The sequence below is a fragment of the Henckelia pumila genome, chromosome 1 (genome assembly GCF_033568475.1).
Source record: "Henckelia pumila isolate YLH828 chromosome 1, ASM3356847v2, whole genome shotgun sequence".
NCBI classification, from domain to species: domain Eukaryota; kingdom Viridiplantae; phylum Streptophyta; class Magnoliopsida; order Lamiales; family Gesneriaceae; genus Henckelia; species Henckelia pumila.
Window position 1 is genome coordinate 153,619,485 of NC_133120.1, and position 24,651 is coordinate 153,644,135.

The following is a 24,651-nucleotide window of genomic DNA, read 5'->3' on the forward strand; positions in this document are numbered from 1 at the left end:
TATAGGATATAAAATCAAAAACACTCACAAATAAGTAAATTCAAAGAATAATAGTGTGTGCGTATTTCGATTAAAATTCATAATCATTAAAAGTATCAATCAACAGTCCATAGGCTAAATTCTCGCAACTCTTCTCCACTAGTATATTGGGCAACTAAAACTCGGTCAATAGGACTTAGTCAGCTTGTAGTGTAAGGCCTGGCTTATGGCTACAAATGAAGGATAAGAATTCAAATATGGAGTAATTTATTTATGCTCAAATTACGACTCATTTTCATTCACAATTTCACATTCTTTTTTTTCACTTCATTGAATTTTTCAACTTTTCACACTTTCTTTCACAACTTTTTTCAACTCTTTCACAACTTTTTCAACCACATTTTTCAACTTTTTTTTTTCTACTACCTCTTTTCATATTTTCAATTCATCCACCACACCATTCCATTTTTCACAAATAAAACTAGGAGAATATAACATTTTAGCATTCAAATTACTCCCTTAAAGGTAGGAAATAGTGTATAAGCTATTCAGGTAGTCAATGTAGGACCTTGAAATAATGACAAATGGGGGTTTAATCACACGTTTACACGCATGCCATTCGATTTTCAATAAGCTCAAATAAGATAATAGGGATAACAAATAATTAGGTAGCTTGAAAGGCTCAAACGAATTCAAAAAAATCGCCTAAATCATTCCTAATCACAGTATTGCCCGTATTTCTCCTCGAAGAGTGTTCGAACTAGTTCTAGACAAGTCTCAATCCACAATTAATTCATACAAATATCCAATCAGTGCAGAAAAGAATAATCATCAGCAGTAAATGATGATTTTCACAAATTCAGATTTTTCGTACCTCACTGTACTCATATATACGTGTAGGCTCAAATGACAAATAAGGATAAATTAATTCAATGAAAATCAGGCCCAAAAATTCAAACAATGCCTCAATCATATCTATGTCTGTATGTCTCAAAAAATCAGATTCAAGTATTAATCATAGAGTATATAGGAAATTGTTCATTCAATTGATTCCATTTTTTCAAAAATATTTGTCAGATAGGTAGACAATCATGGACTTCAGTTATAGCACAAAATTTTTTTCTATCATCATTGGCCATGCATCCACTTCTTTCTTTCTTTCTTTTCAACTCAACTCTCAACTAACACAACAAATAAATTCAACAAAAATTTTATCTATGACGCACACAGTAAAACTCAACTATCAACCTCACAATTAATTCAACTAAACAACAAGATCAGGCACTGATTCACCCCCCAAACTTAATGTAATCATTGTCCCTAATGATTAAAAACAAGAAAACAGACAAATGACTCATACCTTCGACATCCATCGAGCATCAGTACTCGATGTGATTAAAATGTCCAGTAAAATAACTTGCAACCGCAACCGCAGCCATTGGAGAGAAGGTGGTGGAGATATACGAATTAGCATCCAATTCAACCTGGAAAGAAGACATGCACACGATTAAAACACAAACGTAAAGCCCAAAGCAAGCAAAATACAACTCGTAATGTATAGGGAAAAAGAGGAAGTGCGCATAGATGAGCCATGAGAGTCGATGGAGAGGTGTGATTGCTCATTAAAATGCATCAGCTGGGAGATCGTTGGCTCAAGGAGTTGCTGTTGTTGTAGAGCTGTATAATGAAGTGGAAGACGAGTAGTACTAAAATGGGTGCTCCCGTTAGCGCAAGGTATGAGCAGTATATATTCCAGAATAGCATCCGGCAGACGAGACTTAGTTTCACAAGGGTTTGCGCTGTTGGGATGCATGTGGAGCGCGTTAATGCTGGCTCGTTGTGCGGATTGGGGAGGCTGGGATGCGCGATAGCGCTTGGTGGTAGTGCAGAAGATTAGCGCGTTAGCGCTGGACTGAAGCGCAGATGGGGAGCGCAGATGAGGGGTGGGGAGCGCGATAGCACAAGGGTCTAACGCTGTTGATGGGTGGCTGCGCGATAGCGCGATGGTGAGCGTCGTTGATGAGCGCGATAGCGCAAGGAGTAGCGCAGTTCGTGCATCAGTGAAACGAAGGGTAGGCGCGGGCGCTCGAATGGAGTAGCGGGCGCGCCTATTGCTCGCAAATTTCTTCAGGGAATGGCGCGGGCGCTCCGATAAATGGGGCGGGCGCGCCGCTTGCTCGAATTTAAGATTTCTGGAGCTTGAAAAAAAATTGAAAATTAAGAAAAATTAAGCTCAAAAAATTAAAATAAAAAATACTTAAAACAATTAAATAACAAAAATTAAATAACTGAAAATAAAAGCAAATAAAATAAAAGAAAATAAAATGCTCGGGTTGCCTCCCGAGTAGCGCTTGGTTTAGAGTCGTCAGCCCGACTTTCACCGGTGTTAGATCTTCCCTTTCTCTTTAACTCGCCAAATCAATTCCAAGAACCGCCTTTTAAATTTTGCTTTCTTCTTCTTCGCGGTTTTTTTCGTCGATAAATTTGGCGCTTTACTCTTTGATTCAACCTCAACATTAGCTCTTGGACAGCTCTCCAACTTCACAACCGGTTCAATTAAGCACAATTCTTCAATGGGTGGAGTGGGTGCTTTCGTGAATAAGTTGAAGACCACTCGTTCGTACTCCACCCCCATCGATAATTCACCCTTCTTGACATCTATTTTGGCATCAGCAGTAGCCAAAAACGGGCGTCCAAAAATCAGCGGAGCACCATGATCCGCTTCAATATCCAAGATCACGAAATCCGCTGGGAAGATAAATTTATCCACCTTGACTAGAACATCTTCAACAATTCCTAGTGGATATGTAATGCTCCGATCCGCCAATTGCAATGAAATCTTAGTCGATTTCATGTCTCCCAACTCCAAGGCCCTGTAAATAGATAATGACATTAAGTTAATACTGGCCCCTAAATCACAAAGTGCATTATTAAAATGAGAACCACCAATAGAACAAGAAATAGTAAAACTCCCTGGATCCTTAAGCTTTTGTGGCATCTTCTTTTGAAGCACCGCACTGCACTCTTCATTCAAATTCACCACCTCGTTCTCTAGCAGTCTCCTTTTCTTAGACATCATCTCCTTGATGAATTTTTCATAATTTGGCATTTGCTCCAAAGCATCAGCAAAGGGGATGTTGATGTGAATTTTCTTGAAAATCTCCAAAAATTTGGAGAACTGCTCATCCAATGCTTTCTTCTTGAACCTCTGCGGGTAGGGAAGTGGAGGTTTGTACATCGGTTTTGGCTCAGGTTTAGACTCCTTCTCTTCGAATTTTTCCTCAGATTTCTCCTCTTCAACAACAAGTTCTTGGACTCCAACTTCTTTTCCCCTTCTCAACTCTATGGCATTGCACTTTTCCTTAGGATTCACCTCAGTATTGCTAGGGAACTGGCCGCGGTTGTTGTCTTTCAGTGCGTTTGCCAACTGCCCAATGCTAGTCTCCATGGATTGCAATACCGCGCCCATGTTGGTCATGTGCGTCTCCAAGCTGTCAAGGCGAGACTCAGTTCTGGCCATCCTCTTACCTGATTCCTGCACAAAAGTACTAACCACATCCTCCAAAGACGGCTTACCCTCACTCTTATTTGTCATGAACCCCGAAGGATTCAACACATTATTATTGTTAGCATAAGAAAAATTTTCATGATTTCGCAAGCTAGGATGGTAAGTATTAGGGACAGGGTTACCTCTATAAGCTCCATAACCTCGGTAGCCATTAGGAGTGATATAATTAACTTCCTCTAGGGCGTGTGATCCTTCAACTCCAGTTGAATCTGCAACATTAATCTTATTCAAAGAAGCTGCCTGTGTAGTCAGTGCAGATAATTGAGCGGTGATGGATGTGAGAGGATCCACTGCATACACTCCAGCTGGCTTCTTGACTCCCATACGCTCAGATGGTCATTGAAAACTATTAACCATCATCTGTTCCAGCATATCGTAGGCCTGTACGGGGTCCTTTGCAAAAATAGTTCCTCCAGAAGCAGAATCCACGTTCATCCTTGTAGGCGCATTCAGTCCGTTGTAAAACCACTCGATCTGTTCCCAATCTGCAAAATTGTGGTTAGGACAACGTCTAAGTAATTCTTTGTACCTTTCCCACGCCTCGTATAGATGTTAAGTGTCCAACTGCTGGAATATGCTGATCTCTATCTTCAGTTGGGTGGATTTGGCAGGTGGAAAATATTTCGCAAGAAATTTTTCTGTCATTCTCTCCCAAGTAGTGATGCTTCCTAGCGGCAGTGATTGCAACCAACTTCTGGCTTGATCCCTGAGAGAAAAAGGAAACAAGCGTAAGCGAATAATATCCTCAGACACACCATTAATTTTTATCGTATCAGTTATCTCCAAGAAGGTGCGTAGGTGTAGGTGAGGATCAGCAGTGGCGCTCCCATTAAATTGGTTCTGTTGAACCATGTTGATCAAAGCAGGTTTCAGCTCAAAATTGTTGGCGTTGATAGTTCCTCGAGCGATTCCAGAATAGTGAGCCTGGATCGTCGGCTTGAAGTGATCTCTAATTGGCACCAGGGGAGCTTGTTGTGCTTCTTGTTCAGCCATTCTCTCAATTTCTTCTCTTTCAATTCTTCTTAATGCACGTGCAGTGCGCTCGATCTCCGGATCAAAGAGTAGAGAATTCGCACTTTGAGATCGCCGCATATACTGCAATTAAAAATAAGAAGAAATTAATTAGTACTTAAAATAAAATAAAATAAAAACTCTAAATTAAAATCTAGACTAATTGGTAACAAGACTAAAAAATAATCAAAATTTACTTCCCCGGCAACGGCGCCAAAAACTTATTGTGAAAATTCCTCGCAAGCGTACGAGTGTCAAGTTTTAATATAGTGAATAATTCAGATATCGATCCCACAGGGAGTAAAATGAAAATAATCAGTGCTTGTAATTAAAATAGTCTAAACTTTATCTAGGAAATCAAAATTTGAGAATTTTGCAGAATAATAAAATAATCAATGAGTTTTGATTAGCACGCACACAACTTTCAGAAAAATCAATCAGAGAAAAATGGTCTAGAGGTATAGATTTCACCTGGTTTCAACAACAATCAATCCTAATTAATTTAGTTTCATGAATTCCAGCCAATTAATAGCCAATAACACTTAAGTTTATTATTTCCCTCTCCCGAGCAACAAATAATGTTTATCAACTACAATTAAATTCCAATATCCCTATTAAGAATTTATCGCAGTGATCTATCACAAAACAATGTTCTTTTTAAAAGCTCTGTTAAAATTATACACTCTCCCGAGCTGTATAAATAATTAACAGTGTATTTTCCAATGGTCCTATTCAAAATCCGCTCTCCCGGGCAATGATTTCAAATAAATATAACAAATCAATTATTGATCAGATAATTGAAAAGACAATCAATTCTAAAAAAAACAATTAATCTAGAAACAAAACTCAATTCAATAAAATCAAAAATTCATGAAAGTGTCTACACCAGGTTCCATCCGACCTCTATTCTCTAAAAAAATAGTTCATAAGAAAATTCTGAATAAAACAAAACATGTTCAAAAATCCAACATAAATTCAGAATTAAATAAAAGGATAAGAAACAAATCCGTCGTCGATGCCGCGTCCGGTCTATCGAACTCCGTCTTCGTTCTTCAATTAAGCACCAGAATTCTTCCAAAGTTCACGATCAAACTCTCTCTCTGATATGTGTGTGTGATTGTGGCGGCTCTCCTAATTGGTCTGATAAGAAATCCTTTTATATCGCATGAAAAAGCCCACTCCAAAGCCCAATAGAATAATTTCCCGAAATAATAAAAACATTCCAAACAGCAACGGAGCGGGCGCGCCTTTGTCTCGAAATTCCAATTCTCCCAGAAACATAGCAGCAGCGCGATAGCTCTTATTTGAGCGCTAAAAAGAAGCGCTGATGTTTAGGCCCATTAACAAAGCCCAACACTATTCCTCTTCTTTTCTTCTCTTCTCTGTACGTTTTTTTCCTTCTTTTCTTTTTTTCTTTCTTTTATTCTTTCCTCTTCCAAATAAATTCAATAATTATTCTTTTCTTCACAAAATTCCATAATTCACTGTAAACACAAATACAACAAAATACCCACATAAATCCGCTCGAAACAAACAATTAATAATTAAAATCATATATAAATTAAGTGTATAAAATACACTTATCAATTCACCCCCTCTACATATATTTAGATCCTAACATATCGCAACCAATAAAAATTATTATTTTAAATAAAATACTATATATAAAAATTTTAATAAGTATATATATTTTTTCTCAATTTATCAAAATAAATAACAAAATATGTGTATAGATTAATATTAATAATTTATAAGTTTACGTAACATAAATGCGCTTCAAATAATAGTTTTATGTTATAAAAAAAGTATGTTATCATAAGCAGATATACTATATAAAATACATAAAAATTATATAAACTAAAGAACAGTAATATTTTTAATTTTAAAAAAAATTGATAAATAAAATATGTGTACACTTTATTATTATTATTATTATTATTATTATTATTATTATTATTATTATTATTATTATTATTATTATTATTATTATTATTATTATTATTATTATTATTATTATTATTATTATTATTATTATTATTATCATCATCATCATCATCATCATCATCATCATCATCATCATCATCATCGGGGAGGGTTCGGAAATGGGAAAAGCATCCTCATACCAGTCCCAATATATTGAAAAATTTTTAAAAATCCACGAACCCGAACTCATACACAAATATTCATCCCCGATCCCGCCCCGTTTCAGGTTTTTTCCCCGGGGACCCGAACCCGCGAGAAAAATTGTCATCCCTAGCACTTACCGAATCAAATTATTCCAAGCACTGACTAATTGCTATTGTTGTAAATAAAAAGAGATATTGCACCGATCGAATGCAAGAGCTGAACAATATTTTGAGATTAATGTCAACCAATCACAAAACAAGATCCCGGTAGCATGTGTTTGCATGGAAGGACCCGGGCTACATGGGTATAGGTGGATTTAAGAAATGACTAGAAGACAACAAAAAACTGAAGAAAAAAAAAGTACACTACGACATGAAGATTTCTTAATTGAATTTGTTGTGTTTCTAAAAAATATATAAAGTAAAAGGAATAAAAATGCAATGAATTCCAATCATAAAACAAATCTTATAAATCAAGATACAAAAAAACATGATTAAGGCAGAACCTAATGCACTAAAATCTGTATGATACCGATATGACTTCCTCATTAGGTTGTCGGCGACTCCATAAACGAACGAGTGCTACACGAATAATTTTTTTTTCAGACATATGCAGCTCTTCAATGGATATCAATAATATAATAACAAAACATCATTTAACATTTACACACATATATGTCAAAAAAATATGTAAATACTTAAAATAACAAGACGTGAAATAGATTCCGAATCTTTCTGGTCTCTTCAGAAACCGTAGAAGAGAATTCACATAACAGAAGAATCACCTACGTTGACTTACAGTCCACCTAATTGTGTTTCTCCTAAATTTCAAGAGTAACATGTCTTATCGTCTTTTAATTCTTTTCGGTAATCTCAATGATTTCCTTGCTGGTTCTAAGAACGCTGCAAGTTTTCGAAATAATAAAATAAAATAAAACTTTGGTATGTAGAGAAAAAAACCAATTTAAAGGTACTTTACTACTTTCAACTGTGGGTTGCATATTCCTTCTTCTTAGAGCCATCAATATCTGGAAAAAAAAAAGAAGAAAAAGGAATCATTGGTGTAAATAAAAAGATATACTTAATGAATCCAAGTGTTGACTAATTTTCATTGTTGTAAATAAAAAGAAATATTCCACTTAATAGGGATGACAATGGGGCGGGGTGAGGACGGGGATGAGGATGCCTTTCCAATCCCCGTCCCTGAATTCAAACCCCGTCCCCATCCCCGTAGACCCGAAAATATATATTATTAAAAAAAGTTATAATATATATATATATAATAGTAAATTTTATTATACAAGAATAAAAAATTATTATATAATTTTATGATAAAATATATAAAATATTTTGGGTAAAAATTTTGAATAATATTATTTTATAAAATCAATCAAAATATTTTAAATAAAAAATATCGCAACCTATAAAAATAATTATTTTAAATAAAATACTATATATTAAAATTTTATTAAGTATATATTGTTTTAAAATTTATTAAAATAAAATAGAAAATATATGTATAGATTAATATTAATAATTTGTATGTTTACGTAACATGAATAAGATTCAAATAATATATTTATGTTATAAAATATGTTAATATAAGCGGATATACTATATATAATACATAAACATTATATAAACTAAAGAATAGTAATATTTTTAATTTTTATTTTTATAAAAAACTTGGTAAATAAAATATTTGTACACTTTATTATTATTATTGTTGTTATTATTATTATTATTATTATTATTATTATTATTATTATTATTATTATTATTATTATTATTATTATTATTATTATTATTATTATTATTATTATTATTATTATTATTATTATTATTATTATTATTATTATTATTATTTTTATTATTATTATCGGTGAGGATTCGGGGATGGAGATAGCAGCCTCATACTTGTCCCAATATATTGAGAAAATTTTTAAAAATTCCCGAACCCGAATATTCAGCCCCAATACCGCCCCGTTTCAGATTTTTCCCGCGGGAAAATTGTCATCCCTAGCACATAACGAATCAAATTATTCCAAGCACTGACTAATTGCTATTGTTGTAAATAAAAAGAGATACTGCACCGATCGAATGCAAGAACTTAACAATATTTTGAGATTAATGTCAGTCTCTCACAAAACAAGATCCAAATAGCATGTGTTTGCATGGAAGAACCCGGGATACATGGGTATCGATGGATTTAAGAAATGATGTGAAGACAACAAAAAACTGAGAAAAAAGTACACTACGACACAAAGATTGATTAATTGGATTTGTTCTGTGTCTAAAAAACATTAGAAAGTAAAAGAAATAAAAATGCAATGAATTCCAATCATAAAACAAATCTTATAGATCAAGATACCAAAAAATATGATTAAGACAGAACCTAATGCACTAAAATCTATATGATACCGATACGACTTCCTCATTATGTTGCCGACGACTCCATACACGAACGAGTTGTGGGGCCTCGGGTTGCTAATCTTAAATCTTAAGGGGCAATTAATGAATACGCATCATTAATCTAATAAGGAAAGAATAAGGATCAAGAAATTTTTATTATTTTTTTTTTCAAAAGTGGGTGGGCTCGGGCGGTCAAAAACTACCGCCCGGGCGTCCCTGATTTTTCCAAAACAGAAGGCTCGCGCTCGGGCTGCTAAAAACTGCAGCTCGGGCGCTTCCTGGGCAGAATTTCACCCTGTTTTTCAGCAGCCATTATTGATCCTTTCCATCCATTCCAAGCTATCAAATTCAAGTCTAAAACATGTTATAAAATCTAAAAACATGCATACATTCATATATCAAGTTCCTAACATCAAATCATGCATTTATTACATCAAATAAATAACTCAAAAGGCATGAAACTACAAGCTACACCAAGTCTCAAAAGTGAGCTTCTAAAACATAAGTTTCATGTCAAGTTTTTTAACTTAAAACCCGAGTCCACACTTGCTAAATCTCGCTCCGATCCCGAGCTATCAACGTCCTCTCAGACTAGCTCCTGCCCCATCTGTTGCAATGCACACATACAAAACAAAGCAACAACCGGATAAAATCCGGTGAGAAATCATCTCAGTATAAGCAACATATCAAAAGCGTTAAATAAATCATATCGACTCTATTTAACTCGACTCAACAAATAGAGTAAATAACGCTTCTTTCGATCGATCGAGAATTGATTCATTCAACTTCATTGCCATCAAGATTCGTATCCGATCTTGACATGAATATTCATCTAACGTAGACATTCTGGGCTAGAAAATAAGGTTAACCGCAACCTTGGCATAGAATCAATTCAATATAGTCTCGTATCATAATCATATCGACTCAAATCAAAGATCCACTACTTGGGATGGATCGACAACATCAAAATCAAATCAAAACAATAAATACGTATGTGATTTTGGCGGGATAACTCAAGAATAGTAGTTCTTGAGTTTCAAAGTCCCTGACTCGCGATGTCGTCATTATACCTTCGTATTTCTTCTGTTTTGAACGCTTCAAATCTCAACGTCTTCTTCTTCGATACAACTCGGAGCCGTGAGTCGTTAGCCTTCGAAACTCATCTGAAACTGAGAAATAAAAATGCTATATCATCGATAAAATTTCAAAGAAGGTCTTATCTCAGTCATTGGCTATCAAAACGGCTTCAAAACATCAATCGACGGCGTAGCGATTAAATATCGATAATCGACAAAATATCGAATTCGACGTTAACTTCTTTAATTTCATAAACGTGTGATATATCATCACTATAACCTCATACACCAGCATATTAAACACAACCAGCTGATATAACTCCTTATATACATGCTGGAAATCATGACAAGTTCATTCAACATCAAATCATCGATTCAGTTTCAATATCGGAATGAATGAACATGCATGAACACAAAACTAACATCAAGTTCTGATCTCTGCTCATAACTGATTTCGAAATCTATCAAACATATCATAATACTTACATAAAATTGAAGTTCTCGTCGCAAGGATTCCAGAACATCTTTCGGAATTGAAATCGGACGAGCGGATCAAAAGTTACGAGGATTTGAAAACAAGAACTCAAAAGAAAATGAAGAGGGTTCGGCCTCTGTTCGATTTTCTCCCTTTCCTTTTCTGAATTTCCTATGCTACAAACACGTTTCATGCTGATAATCTAATGTACAATCAGATATGTATTGCATATTTGCATTTTAGTCCCTCAAGTCTTCTTTAATTGCAATTCAGTCCTCGGCCTTCGTTTTAATTCAATTTCAATCCAAAATAATTTAAGAATATTAGAATTTAAACCAAAACTCTAAATATTCCCAAATTAAATATACTCGGATTAAAATTAAATAAATTCGGATTAAATCAATAATCTCGGCCTATTGCTCTTTAGTCCTCGAATCTTCAATATTCTCAAATCAGTCCCTGATTGGGTTGTATCTTCAAAATTAATCTTCTTTAATTCCCAAAATATGGAATTTAATCTTAAATTTCATAAATATTCAAATCGAATATTTATTCTTTTCATTTAAGAATTCTCGAAATTTAAATCTCAAAATCCGTAAATTCTCAAATTAAATATTTTCGGCTCGGAAATTAAATCTATCATTTCCATAACTTCTCAAATCAATATTAGCCCATAATATGGAATTTAATTCTCAAATCCCATAATTAATAATTTAATATTTTCGAGCCTTACAATTCCTCCCCTCTAAGAAATGATTTTGTCCTCGAAATCAAATTCAATCGAACTATTCAATCTAATAGACTGAATAATTATCTGAAGTTATCACTTCAATCATATAGCTCTGAACTTCGTATCTCATCTCTTCATCTCTTATCAGATTCTTTCTTCGAATCTGCTTCTAGTCTCTTGTATTCGATATCTATTCAGTTGTACTTTAAATAATTGAAAAGAAATCTTTCAGAGATGTCTTTTTCCCAAATCAAGGATATGTCGAATAATCGACTTAACTCAGAATCTTTTCAATATCTAACTAATCTGATTAAAGTACATGGGAAGAATCTAACTGACACTTCCGTATACTAGATACATGGAACAACCTGATCCTTCATATCAAATTGGAAAGAATAATTCATTCAATAAAATCATCAATTCTGTCCGACATCTCATTCAGTGAAATTCAGTTTCAGTGACGACTTGTTTCTTTTTCTATATCATTCTATGCTCTGCATAGAAGATATATCAAGTCTATACTGTCATTCTATTCATCGCTTCAAGATCAGTATTCAACTTCATATTCTGAATCTGTAAATTAACCTCTGCTCTTTCTCAATTCTGAATTGAATAATGTAGCAAGAATAACTTTTCCGCTTAACTAATCAGTTTCAGCTTCAAAAGTTATATCTATCTTTCAATTACTAATTCTGTCTTCTTCTCTGTTCTCACTTCGTACAGATTCATATTCATCATCTTTGTGTGTCTTAAATCAAATCTGATCTGATATTGATAAATCATGTCTGATCTGATGTCATATACTTCAGTAGTATCATTTCAACACAAAGAAAACGGATTTTATTTCATCATATCCTTATAGCATTATCTCAAAATCGGCTCAATAGCTGTTACAGGAATTAAATTCATCCAGTGGCAATACATCAATTCAATTAATACCGAATCAGGTATTAACGTTCTGAGAATATTCTCAACATCTGGAAAATCAACTCAGATAATCCATCAATCGAAGAATGGTATAATGTAATCACATATAACCAACTTTCAGAACATCAATCAATCAATCAATGCCACATTCTGTAGAATAAATCTAAAGTCTTAATCCTGACTATAGATTTTAATCATTCCTGTAATTTCATCATATCTCTATCTTCTTCACAGATCTGAATAGATAGCTGTTATTCACATCTCAGACAGTATATTCTGCAAAATCTGATTAGTCTATTCGGACTATTCATTAATCAAATTATAATCTGCTGTATCCACAGACTTCAAATTATTCAGAGTTGTTGATAATCGGTATCATGTCAGATAAAGTTCAGTCTCAAAAATTCGATTCATCTGCTCTGACTATTCTTTAATTCAAGAATAACATCTCGTACTTTTACATCCAAAAATTACTCAGAGCCTTCTGATTGTCTGCATTACAATTCACTAGTAAACCTAATGTCTCAACTGAAACAATAATTCTTGGCTTACTGTGACATCTCACACTGTTCTAATCACGGATCAGTGATTCATTCGTACAGACAAATCACCTTAGTCAGTAACTTCAGTCAATTTAATCATAACTACCACATGTTTACCTCATATATACTACTTCCTCATGGTAGTTTCACAAAATTATTCTTTCAAATCATAATCTCGTTTCAATTTCTGGAGTTTCTAAACTATCACTGAACTCATCTAGTCAATGATTTTCAACCTCTTCAGAAACTCTCTATACGTTTAACTTAGAAACGTACTAATTCTGTTACATCTGTTTGCTTTATCTTCTGATAAAACAATTAGTGAACAAATATTGAATTCATTGTTGTGCAATTCTTCAAATTCTGATATCTCTTTTCGAAAATATCAAGCACAATCAGATAATCAAGTATAATAAAATTCATCCATTCTGGTCTGAGACTTTAATTCATATCTCAATATGACATTTTTTACTGAATTCTCATCGCTTCAGTTTACTTTCTGTGTTTCTTTCATATTCTGAACAGTTCTGGCTTACTTCCAATAAAAAATCATTCTGATTGGTGATATATTCGTCTGAATATTCAAATCAGAATACACAGAAATCTGGAATCAATTCATCAAATGTCTATCTCATTCCTCATTCCTATTTCTCAATCGAATTCTAATCACGTGATTTCATCTCCATATGCTTTAATCTTTCCCAATCAATTCTAACTGAGCTTGAATTACAGTAATTCTTCTTGTGTAAGTATCTATCTCGACACTCAAGCACATAAATCAAAGATTAATCAATCAAATATTCATCTCGTCTCTTCGTTCTATTTTCCAATTCTTAGCAAATTATATCATCAACTCAAAATTTTTCCGATAATCAGAATTGGAAATTCTATCAGTTACGAGCCAAAACATCAAAATATACTGAATGTATACATCAAACAATCAACAATTCTTGAAATTCATAATCAAAGGAACTCACTCAAGTTAAGGTCATCCAAAGAACAATAGTATGAATGACAATCTGCTAAGTGAAAACAACTCACTAGCATCTCAACTCAAGACGAGTAAAACAAGTCAGACTCTACCAAAGAATAAGAGTTCATCAAAATCAATTGAGATCGAATACAAAACCTCAGAATCGATATCAAGAATTTCAAAATCATGATCTTATGATGTAATAACTTCAGTAATATCAGAAAAGACTCATTTGTAACTGATTTTTCATATCATCATCTATTCTATAAACCTCAAAAGCAGCATTCAATTCATCAATTCATCAAGTCGCTATACAATTCCAATTCACAACTTAAACTAAAGTCGAATTCTTATTGGAATATATCTGTCATCTCTATTCATTGACATATCTATCAATGCTGATTTAGATCTTGAACATATCTAGTGCATCGAATATACTGATTTTGGAATATTTCTGTAATCAAACATCATATATCAAACCGAAATCACAGAATCTTAATTCGAGATTCTATTTCATATCATCATATTCATATGCACATTATGTTCTTGCTGATCTAATTTTATAGCTTCTTATCCTCAATTCTTCTGCTCATCTGTATTCTATTAGTGCATCATCATCTATCATGCAGCATAAACAGATATTTCAATATGAACACAATCATGTTCAGTTTCAGTTCATCGAAGCAATAGTTCCATTCTTCAGTTCAATTCACAAATTCTCTTTTCTGATACAGAGATCATCATATAATAAGCTTTCCGCTATCATATATCTCTTACACCATTTAACATAAACAGGTTAAAACAAAATAAATCTGTTACCTGCAATTTCATTCTCAGGTGCATTTTCATTCTCTTACTCTGTATATTTCTGGAACTGTTCTTCATTCAAATCAACTTAAAACCTGATTTGCTTCAAATATAATCTACCACATCTGCTTGTCCAGATAACTCCCTCTACAATGTATGTTATCTGTATCGGTCTACTAGAGGTAAAGAACTACTTTCATATCTTTTGTGGAAGGAAAATTGCAGCCAATGGTGATTATCTCATACACTGTGGCATATCTACAATTTCATTCATTCTACTTCATCAGTCAATTTCAGTTCTCTTAGTCCTGTCTATGTCTTTCATAAAATGTTTCAGTTGTCAACATTTAATCAGACATAATCTTCAAATTCAAGCCATTAATTACTTCACTCAATCTTGAGCTTTTTCATCATTTACAATTCAAAGAATTATAGTAGGCTTGAAAATTCTAATAAAACATTCTTCAATATTCAAAATATTCAACTTCGAGATGGTATATTTTTCTTTCTCATCATTTCTATCTGTTGTGGCAAAGAACTATAAACAAAAATCATGTTCTAAGCACTTACCAACAAATTAATATACCTCTGTTCTTTCATCATTTTCTCCGTCAAAATCTATCAGCTGGTTGCTAGGTCTTGAAGTTGGTAGACAGTCGATCTGATACGTCATTCATCTGTATCTTTCAGGTATTTGATGTAACGCCCGGAATTATTTAATTTTGATCCAAGAATATTTAATTTGGGAATATTTGGAGTTTTGATTTAAATTCTAATATTCTTAAATTATTTAGGATTGAAATTGAATGAAATGAGAAGCTGAGGACCAAATTGCAATTTTTGAATAATTGAGGGGCCAAAGTGCAAAATCCTTATTTTGGTCTGGATACTTGTTATGGAAAATTGATATTCACGTGTGAAACAACACATATTCCTATCAGATATTAAGAGGAAGGAATCGAGAGAAAGGAACAAAGAACTCCAAGCTTCTTCTTTATTTTCAAATTGAGATATCTTGAGTTTCGGGTATCCGTTTTCGATTCCGAAAGATGTTCTGGAATCCTCGCAACAAAACCTTCAAATTGATGTAAGTTTTCTCTTAGTTCATCAAGGTTTGAGAATTCGAAATGGACAGATATCAGACTTGTGTTTGAATTGTTGTTGATGAGCTTCTATATCTTGTTTTATTAAAGTTGGGTTGAGGATTGATTGTTGTATCATGTTCTTATGATTTTCCAGCTATGATTCGACTTTTATACCTGCTGATATGTTGGGTTTGAGTTGATATACAACTGATATGAATGTTAGGAATGTTATAGATGTGTTCGGAATCGTCGAGTTATACCGATATGCCGTCGAACTCATGATTTGAAGTGATTTGCTATTGTTCTTGGACTAAGAAGTGGCTGAATTATTAGCTGATGATTCCTTGCTTGTTATGCTATGATTTCAGTGTGTAAACAGGGCATTTCAACTCATTGATCTTGACTCCAAAATCGATACAAGAACGCACAAGGTTGGTAGCATTTTGCTTTGACGTTTGGGTTGAAACTTGAGCAGATTTTGAGATAGGTTTGGTGGGTAACTTGTACAGATTTGTACAAGTTAAAAGACATCCTAAACATCACATTTGAAAGGTAAAATGGACTACTATTTGATTGGGATTACAACTCGAGATGGTTTGTATCGAGTTCCCCTAAATCACATACTTGTTTGCTTAATTGCTCTTATGTGCTTTCCTTTGAGTTGTTGAATAATTCTTGATGTTAATGAATGTGGTTTGAATGATATATATTGCATTCATCTTGTAAGACTTGTTCTTTGATTTCGAAATGAACGAAAATGTTCGAATAGACGATTTGAGGGATTGTATATGTATGGCCTGAGTGGTTGTTTAGTCTAGCGTCTGATTTACATATATAATGGCTTCAAAGTCTAGAGAAGTGAGATAAGTAGCCCCACCTCGATCGGGAGAGTCGGTGGATTATTTATGATATCTAATTCTCGGGATCCCAACCGATGAAGGAAGAGATGAACCTTGTTTTAAAACATGCATTGAAGTTATGTTCTTTATATCATGATCTTGATATATGTTTGGATGCATGTTTAGTTGCTTTTACTGGGAAATCTATTTCTCACCGGAATTATCCGGCTATTGTTTTGTTGTATGTGTCATTGCAATAGGAGGGAGTGGAACTGGGCAAAAGCGAACGTGAAGAACAAAGGATAAGAAGATAGCGTGATGATCCGAGTGTAGATGGTTGTGTGAGCTGTCATGATGTTAGAGTTGAATCCAAAACCATGAGCATGTCATAGCTACTTGTTCCAAGACTTGTAGTGGATCTAGTTGTTGTCTTGTTGATGTTTATAGGATTTGAGATGTATGTAAATCCTTGAGACAATATAATGTAGCTTGATCTTGAATATATAACATTGATTTTTGCATGCTTTGTGGGCTTTTTGATTATGTTTATAAGGCCTTGTGATGATTCAATTCTATCAATTATATCATGTTAGAATGCATGTTAGATGTGGCTATGGAATAAATCATGCATGACCTAAAGCTAGATGAACATACTTGAATGATCTTAGTTTGACAGCAAAATGCAGTTTCTGTTCTGCTTCTGAACCTGTGCTCGCTCGATCGGGCAATTCTTACCGATCGAGCGAGGCTTTAAAATCAGGAACAGAACCATGAATATGTTGGGCTCGCTCGATCGGTGATATACTGCGGATCGAGCGAGGCCAACATAAGTTGCACCCGAGAGTTTGAGCATTGTGCTCGCTCGATCGGTAGATGTTTACCGATCGAGCGAGGTGCTCCCATTTAAAAAAAAAAAAAAATTTATCTTGTTTCGACATTGATTATTGTCTATTCTATTTGATGATTTGATTATCGAGAGATTAGGACTCGGGTCGTCACATTTGAACAACTGGTCAAGTTCTTCAGGCCAACTTCTACCTGCAATAACATCTATTCATTCGCTGATATTTTGTTCTGTTCAATCAGAGATACTTCTTTCAGCTGAGCAATATTGTTCTGTTCAATCTGACCATACCAATCTGTTTCGTCTGGCCATACTATTCTGTCAGTCTGGGGTGCTTACGTCACCCAAAGAACAATGTTCTCTTCGATTCTGGGTGCTTACATCACCCAAGAAAAATCTTATAACAAAATCAGTAAGAAATTCAAAAATTTACAAATCAGTAAATCAGGCAGTTGAATTTCAAAGATAGATCACGCTCACATGCAATTTATCAAATCATTAAATCAAGTAATGCACAATCATGCAATACTATAAATGCATGTGACTCAATCTACCCCGCTCAGCTTCTATCTCAGTCCAAAAAACTTACGCTCTGATACCACCTGTTGTGGGGCCTCGGGTTGCTAATCTTAAATCTTAAGGGACAATTAATGAATACGCATCATTAATCTAATAAGGAAAGAATAAGGATCAAGAAATTTTTTTTTTTTTTCAAAAGTGGGTGGGCTCGGGCGGTCAAAAACTACCGCCCGGGCGCCCCTGATTTTTCCAAAACAGAAGGCTCGCGCTCGGGCTGCTAAAAACTGCAGCTCGGGCGCTTCCTGGGCAAAATTTCACCCTGTTTTTCAGCAGCCATTCTTGATCCTTTCCATCCATTCCAAGCTATCAAATTCAAGTCTAAAACATGTTATAAAATCTAAAAACATGCATACATTCATATATCAAGTTCCTAACATCAAATCATGCATTTATTACATCAAATAAATAACTCAAAAGGCATGAAACTACAAGCTACACCAAGTCTCAAAAGTGAGCTTCTAAAACATAAGTTTCATGTCAAGTTTTTCAACTTAAAACTCGAGTCCACACTTGCTAAATCTCGCTCCCGAGCTATCAACGTCCTCTCAGACTAGCTCCTGCCCCATCTGTTGCAATGCACACATACAAAACAAAGCAACAGCTGGATAAACTCCGGTGAGAAATCATCTCAGTATAAGCAACATATCAAAAGCGTTAAATAAATCATATCGATTCTATTTAACTCGACTCAACAAATAGAGTAAATAACGCTTCTTTCGATCGATCGAGAATTGATTCATTCAAATTCATTGCCATCAAGATTCGTATCCAATCTTGACATGAATATTCATCTAACGTAGCCATTCTGGGCTAGAAAATAAGGTTAACCTCAACCTTGACATAGAATCAATTCAATATAGTCTCATATCATAATCATATCGACTCAAATCAAAGATCCACTACCTGGGATGGATCGACAACATCAAAATCAAATCAAAACAATAAATACGTATGTGATTTTGGCGGGATAACTCAAGAATAGTCGTTCTTGAGTTTCAAAGTCCCTGACTCGCGATGTCGTCATTATACCTTCGTATTTCTTCTGTTTTGAACGCTTCAAATCTCAACGTCTTCTTCTTCGATACAACTCGGAGTCGTGAGTCGTTAGCCTTCGAAACTCATCTAAAACTGAGAAATAAAAATGCTATATCATCGATAACATTTCAAAGAAGGTCTTATCTCAGTCATTGGCTATCAAAACGGCTTCAAAACATCAATCGACGGCGTAGCGATTAAATATCGATAACCGACGAAATATCGAATTCGACGTTAACTTCTTTAATTTCATAAACGTGTGATATATCATCACTATAACCTCATACACCAGCATATTAAACACAATCAGCTGATATAACTCCTTATATACATTCTGGAAATCATGACAAGTTCATTCAACATCAAATCGTCGATTCGGTTTCAATATCGGAATGAATGAACATGCATGAACACAAAACTAACATCAAGTTCTGATCTCTGCTCATAACTGATTTCGAAATCTATCAAACATATCATAATACTTACATCAAATTGAAGTTCTCGTCGCAAGGATTCCAGAACATCTTTCGGAATTGAAATCGGACGAGCGGATCAAAAGTTACGAGGATTTGAAAACAAGAACTCAAAAGAAAATGAAGAGGGTTCGGCCTCTGTTCGATTTTCTCCCTTTCCTTTTCTGAATTTCCTATGCTACAAACACGTTTCATGCTGATAATCTAATGTACAATCAGATATGTATTACATATTTGCAATTTAGTCCCTCAAGTCTTTTTTAATTGCAATTCAGTCCTCGGCCTTCGTTTTAATTCAATTTCAATCCAAAATAATTTAAGAATATTAGAATTTAAACCGAAACTCTAAATATTCCCAAATTAAATATACTCGGATTAAAATTAAATAAATTTGGATTAAATCAATAATCCCGGCCTATTGCTCTTTAGTCCTCGAATCTTCGATATTCTCAAATCAATCTCTGATCGGGTTGTATCTTCAAAATTAATCTTCTTTAATTCCCGAAATATGGAATTTAATCTTAAATTCCATAAATATTCAAATCGAATATTTATTCTTTTCATTTAAGAATTCTCGGAATTTAAATCTCAAAATCCGTAAATTCTCAAATTAAATATTTTCGGCTCGGAAATTAAATCTATCATTTCCATAACTTCTCAAATCAATATTAGCCCATAATATGGATTTAATTCTTAAATCTCATAATTAATAATTTAATATTTCCGGGCCTTACACGAGTGCTACACGAATAATTTTTTTTTCAGACATATGCAGCTCTACAATGGATATCAATAATACAACAACAAAACATCATTTAACATTTACACACATATATGTCGAAAAAATATGTAAATACTTAAAATAACAAGACGTGAAATAGATTCATAATCTTTGTGGTCTCTTCAGAGACCGTAGAAGACAATTCACATGACAGAAGAATCACCTACGGTGACTTACCGTCCACCTAATTGTGTTTCTCCTAAATTTCGAGAGTAGCATGTCGTATCATCTTTTTATTCTTTTCGATAATCTCAATGATTTCCTTGTTGTTTTCTAAGAACGCTGAAGTTTTCGAAATAAAAAAATAAAATAAAATTTTGGTATGTAAGGAAAAAAACAAATTTAAAGGTACTTTACTACTTTCAACTAAAAACAAATTTAAAGGTACTTTACTACTTTCAACTGTGGGTTGCATATTCCTTCTTCTTAAAGCCATCAATATCTGAAAAAAGGAATCATTGATGTAAATAAAAAGATATACTTAACAAATACAAGTGTTGACTAATTTTATTGTTTTAAATAAAAAAAATATTCCACTTAATAGGGATGACAATGGGGCGGGACGGGGACGGGGATGGGGATGCATTCCCGATCCCCGTCCCTGAATTCAAACCCCGTCCCAATCCCCGTAGACCCGAAAATATATATTATTAATAAATTTTATAATATTTATATATATATCGATATATATATATTATATAATAGTAAATTTTATTATACAAGAATAAAAAACTATTATTCAATTTTATGATAAATACATAAAATATTTGGTAAAAATTTTGAATATAATATTATTTATATGTATAGATTAATATTAATAATTTATATATTTACGTAACATTAATGCGATTCAAATAATATATTTATGTTATAAAAAAATATTTTAACATAAGCGGATATACTATATATAATACATAAAAATTATATAAACTAAAGAATAGTAATATTTTTAATTTTTAATTTTATAAAAAATTGTTAAATAAAATATTTGTACACCTTATTATTATTATTATTATTAATTGTTAAATAAAATATTTGTACACCTTATTATTATTATTATTATTATTATTATTATTATTATTATTATTATTATTATTATTATTATTATTATTATTATTATTATTATTATTATTATTATTATTATTATTATAGAAGAGGATTCGGGGATGAGCATAGCAGCCTCATACCAGTCCCAATATATTGAGAAAGTTTTTAAAAATTCCCGAACCCGAATATTGATCCCCGATCCTGCCCGGTTTCAAGTTTTACCCGCGGGGACCAAAACCCGCGGGAAAAATTGTCATCCCTAGCACGTAACGAATAATATTATTCCAAACACAGACTAATTGCTATTGTTGTAAATAAAAAGAGATACTGCACCGATCGAATGCAAGAGCTGGACAATATTTTGATATTAATGCAAGTCTCTCACAAAACAAGATCCAAATAGCATGTGTTTGCATGGAAAAACCCGGGATACATGGGTATCGATGGATTTAAGAAATGACGTGAAGACAACAAAAAACTGAGAAAAACGTATACTACGACACGAAGATTTCTTAATTGAATTCGTTATGTGTCTAAAAAAAATTTAGAAAGTAAAATAAATAAAAATGAAATGAATTCCAATCATAAAACAAATCTTATAGATCAAGATGCCAAAAAATATGATTAAGGCAGAACCTAATACACTAAAATTCATATGACACCGATATGACATCCTCATTATGTTGTCGGCGACTCCATACACGAACGAGTGCTACACGTATTAATTTTTTTTCCACAGGCATATGAAAATCTACAATGGATTATGGATATCAATATTACAATAACAAAACCTCATTTAACATTTACACACATATATGTCGAAAAAATATGTAAAGACTTAAAATAACAAGACGTTAAATAGATTTCGAATCGTTTTGGTCTCTGCAGAGACCGTAGAAGACAATTTACATGACAGAAGAACCATCTCCGGTGACTTACAGTCCACCTAATTGTGTTTCTCCTAAATTTCAACATAAACATGTCGTATCGTCTTTTTTTATTTTAGGAAATCTCAATGATTTCCTCGCTGGTTTCTAAGAACACTACAAGTTTTTGGAATAAGAAAATAAAAAAAAAAATTTGGTTTGTAAGAGAAAAAAACAAATTTGAAGTTACTTTGCTACTTTCAACGTTGGGTTGCATATTCCCTCTAAAAAAAAGAATCATTGGTGTAAATAAAAAGATATACTTAACGAATCCAAGTGTTGACTAATTGTCATTGTTGTAAATAAAAAAAAATTCCACTCAATCAAATTATTTTAAATAAAAAATATCAAAACCAATAAAATTATTATTTTAAATAAAATACTATATATCACAAATTTATTAAGTATATATATTTTTCAAATTTGTCAAAATAAATAACAAAATATATGTATAGATTAATATTTATAATTTATATGTATACGTAAAATGAATGAGATTCAAATAATAGATTGATGTTATAAAAAAAAGTATGTTAACATAAGCGGATATACTATATATAATACATAAAAATTATATAAACTAAAGAATAGTAATATTTTTAATTTTTATTTTTATAAAACAATTGATAAATAAAATATATGTACTCTTTATTATTATTATTATTATTATTATTATTATTATTATTATTATTATTATTATTATTATTATTATTATTATTATTATTATTATTATTATTATTATTATTATTATTATTATTATTATTATTATTATTATCGGAGAGGATTCGGGGATGGGGATAGCAACCTCATACCCATCCCAACATATTGAGAAAATTTTTAAAAATCCCCGAACCCAAATATTCAGCCCCGATCCCGCATTGTTTCAGGTTTTCCCCACAGGGACTAGAACACGCGGGGAAAATTGTCACCCCTAACACTTAATGAATCAAATTATTTCAAGCACTGACTAATTGCGCGCTATTGTTGTAAATAAAAAGAGATATTGCACCGATCGAATGCAAGAGCTGAACAATATTTTGAGATTAATGTTAGTCTCTCACAAAACAAGATCCAGATAGCATGGGTTTGCATGAAAGAACTTGGGCAACATATATGGGTATCGATGGATTTAAGAAATGGCGTGAAGACAACAAAAAACTGAGAAAAAAGTACACTACGCACGAAGATTGTTTAATTGAATTCGTTCTGTTTCTAAAAAAAATTTATAAAGTGAAATGAATAAATGCAATGAATTCCAATCATAAAACAAATCTTATAGATCAAGATGCCAAAAAATATGATTAAAGCAGAATCTAATACACTAAAATCCGTATGATACCGATATGACTTCCTCATTATATTGTCGGCGACTCCATACACGAAGGTGTGCTACACGAATTAACTATTTTTTTGGAGGCATATGCAGCTCTACAATGGATATCAATAATACAATAACAAAATCTCATTTAACATTTACACACATATATATCGAAAAAATATGTAAATACTTAAAATAACAAGACGTGAAATAGATTACAAATCTTTCTAGTCTCTTTAGAGACCGTAGAAGATAATTCACATGGCAGAAGAACCATCTGCGGTGACTTACAGTCCACCTAATTGTGTTTCTCCTAAATTTCGACAGAAACATGTCGTACCGTCTTTTTTCTGTTAGATAATCTCAATGATTTCCTCGCTGGTTTCTAAGTACACTACAAGTTTTTGGAATAAAAAAATAAAATAAATATTTTGGTATGTAAGAAAAAAAAAACAATTTGAAGGTTTTTTACACCTTTCAACGTTGGGTTGCATATTCCCTCTAAAAAAAGAAATCATTGGTGTAAATAAAATGATATATTTAACGAATCCAAGTGTTGACTAATTGTCATTGTTGTAAATAAAAAAAAATATTCCACTTAATATGGATGACAATGGTGCGGGGAGGGTCCCGATCTCCGTCCCTGAATTCAAACCCCGTCCCCATCCCCGTATATCCGAAATTTTATAATATATATATATATATATATATATATATATATATATTAGTAAATTATATTATACAAAAATAAAAAATTATTATTCAATTTTATGATAAAATATATAAAAAATTTGGTAAAAAATTTTGATTATAATATTATCTTATAAAATCAATCAAAATATTTTAAATAAAAAATATCGCAACGAATAAAAATTATTATTTTAAATAAAAAACTATATATAAAAAATTTATTAAGTATATATTTTTTTCTAAATTTTTCAAAATAAATAACAAAATATATGTATCGATTAATATTAATAATTTGTATGTTTATGTAACATGAATGCGATTTAAATAATAGATTTATGTTATAAAAAAGTATGTTAACATAAGCGGATATACTATATATAATACATAAAAATTATATAAACTAAAGAA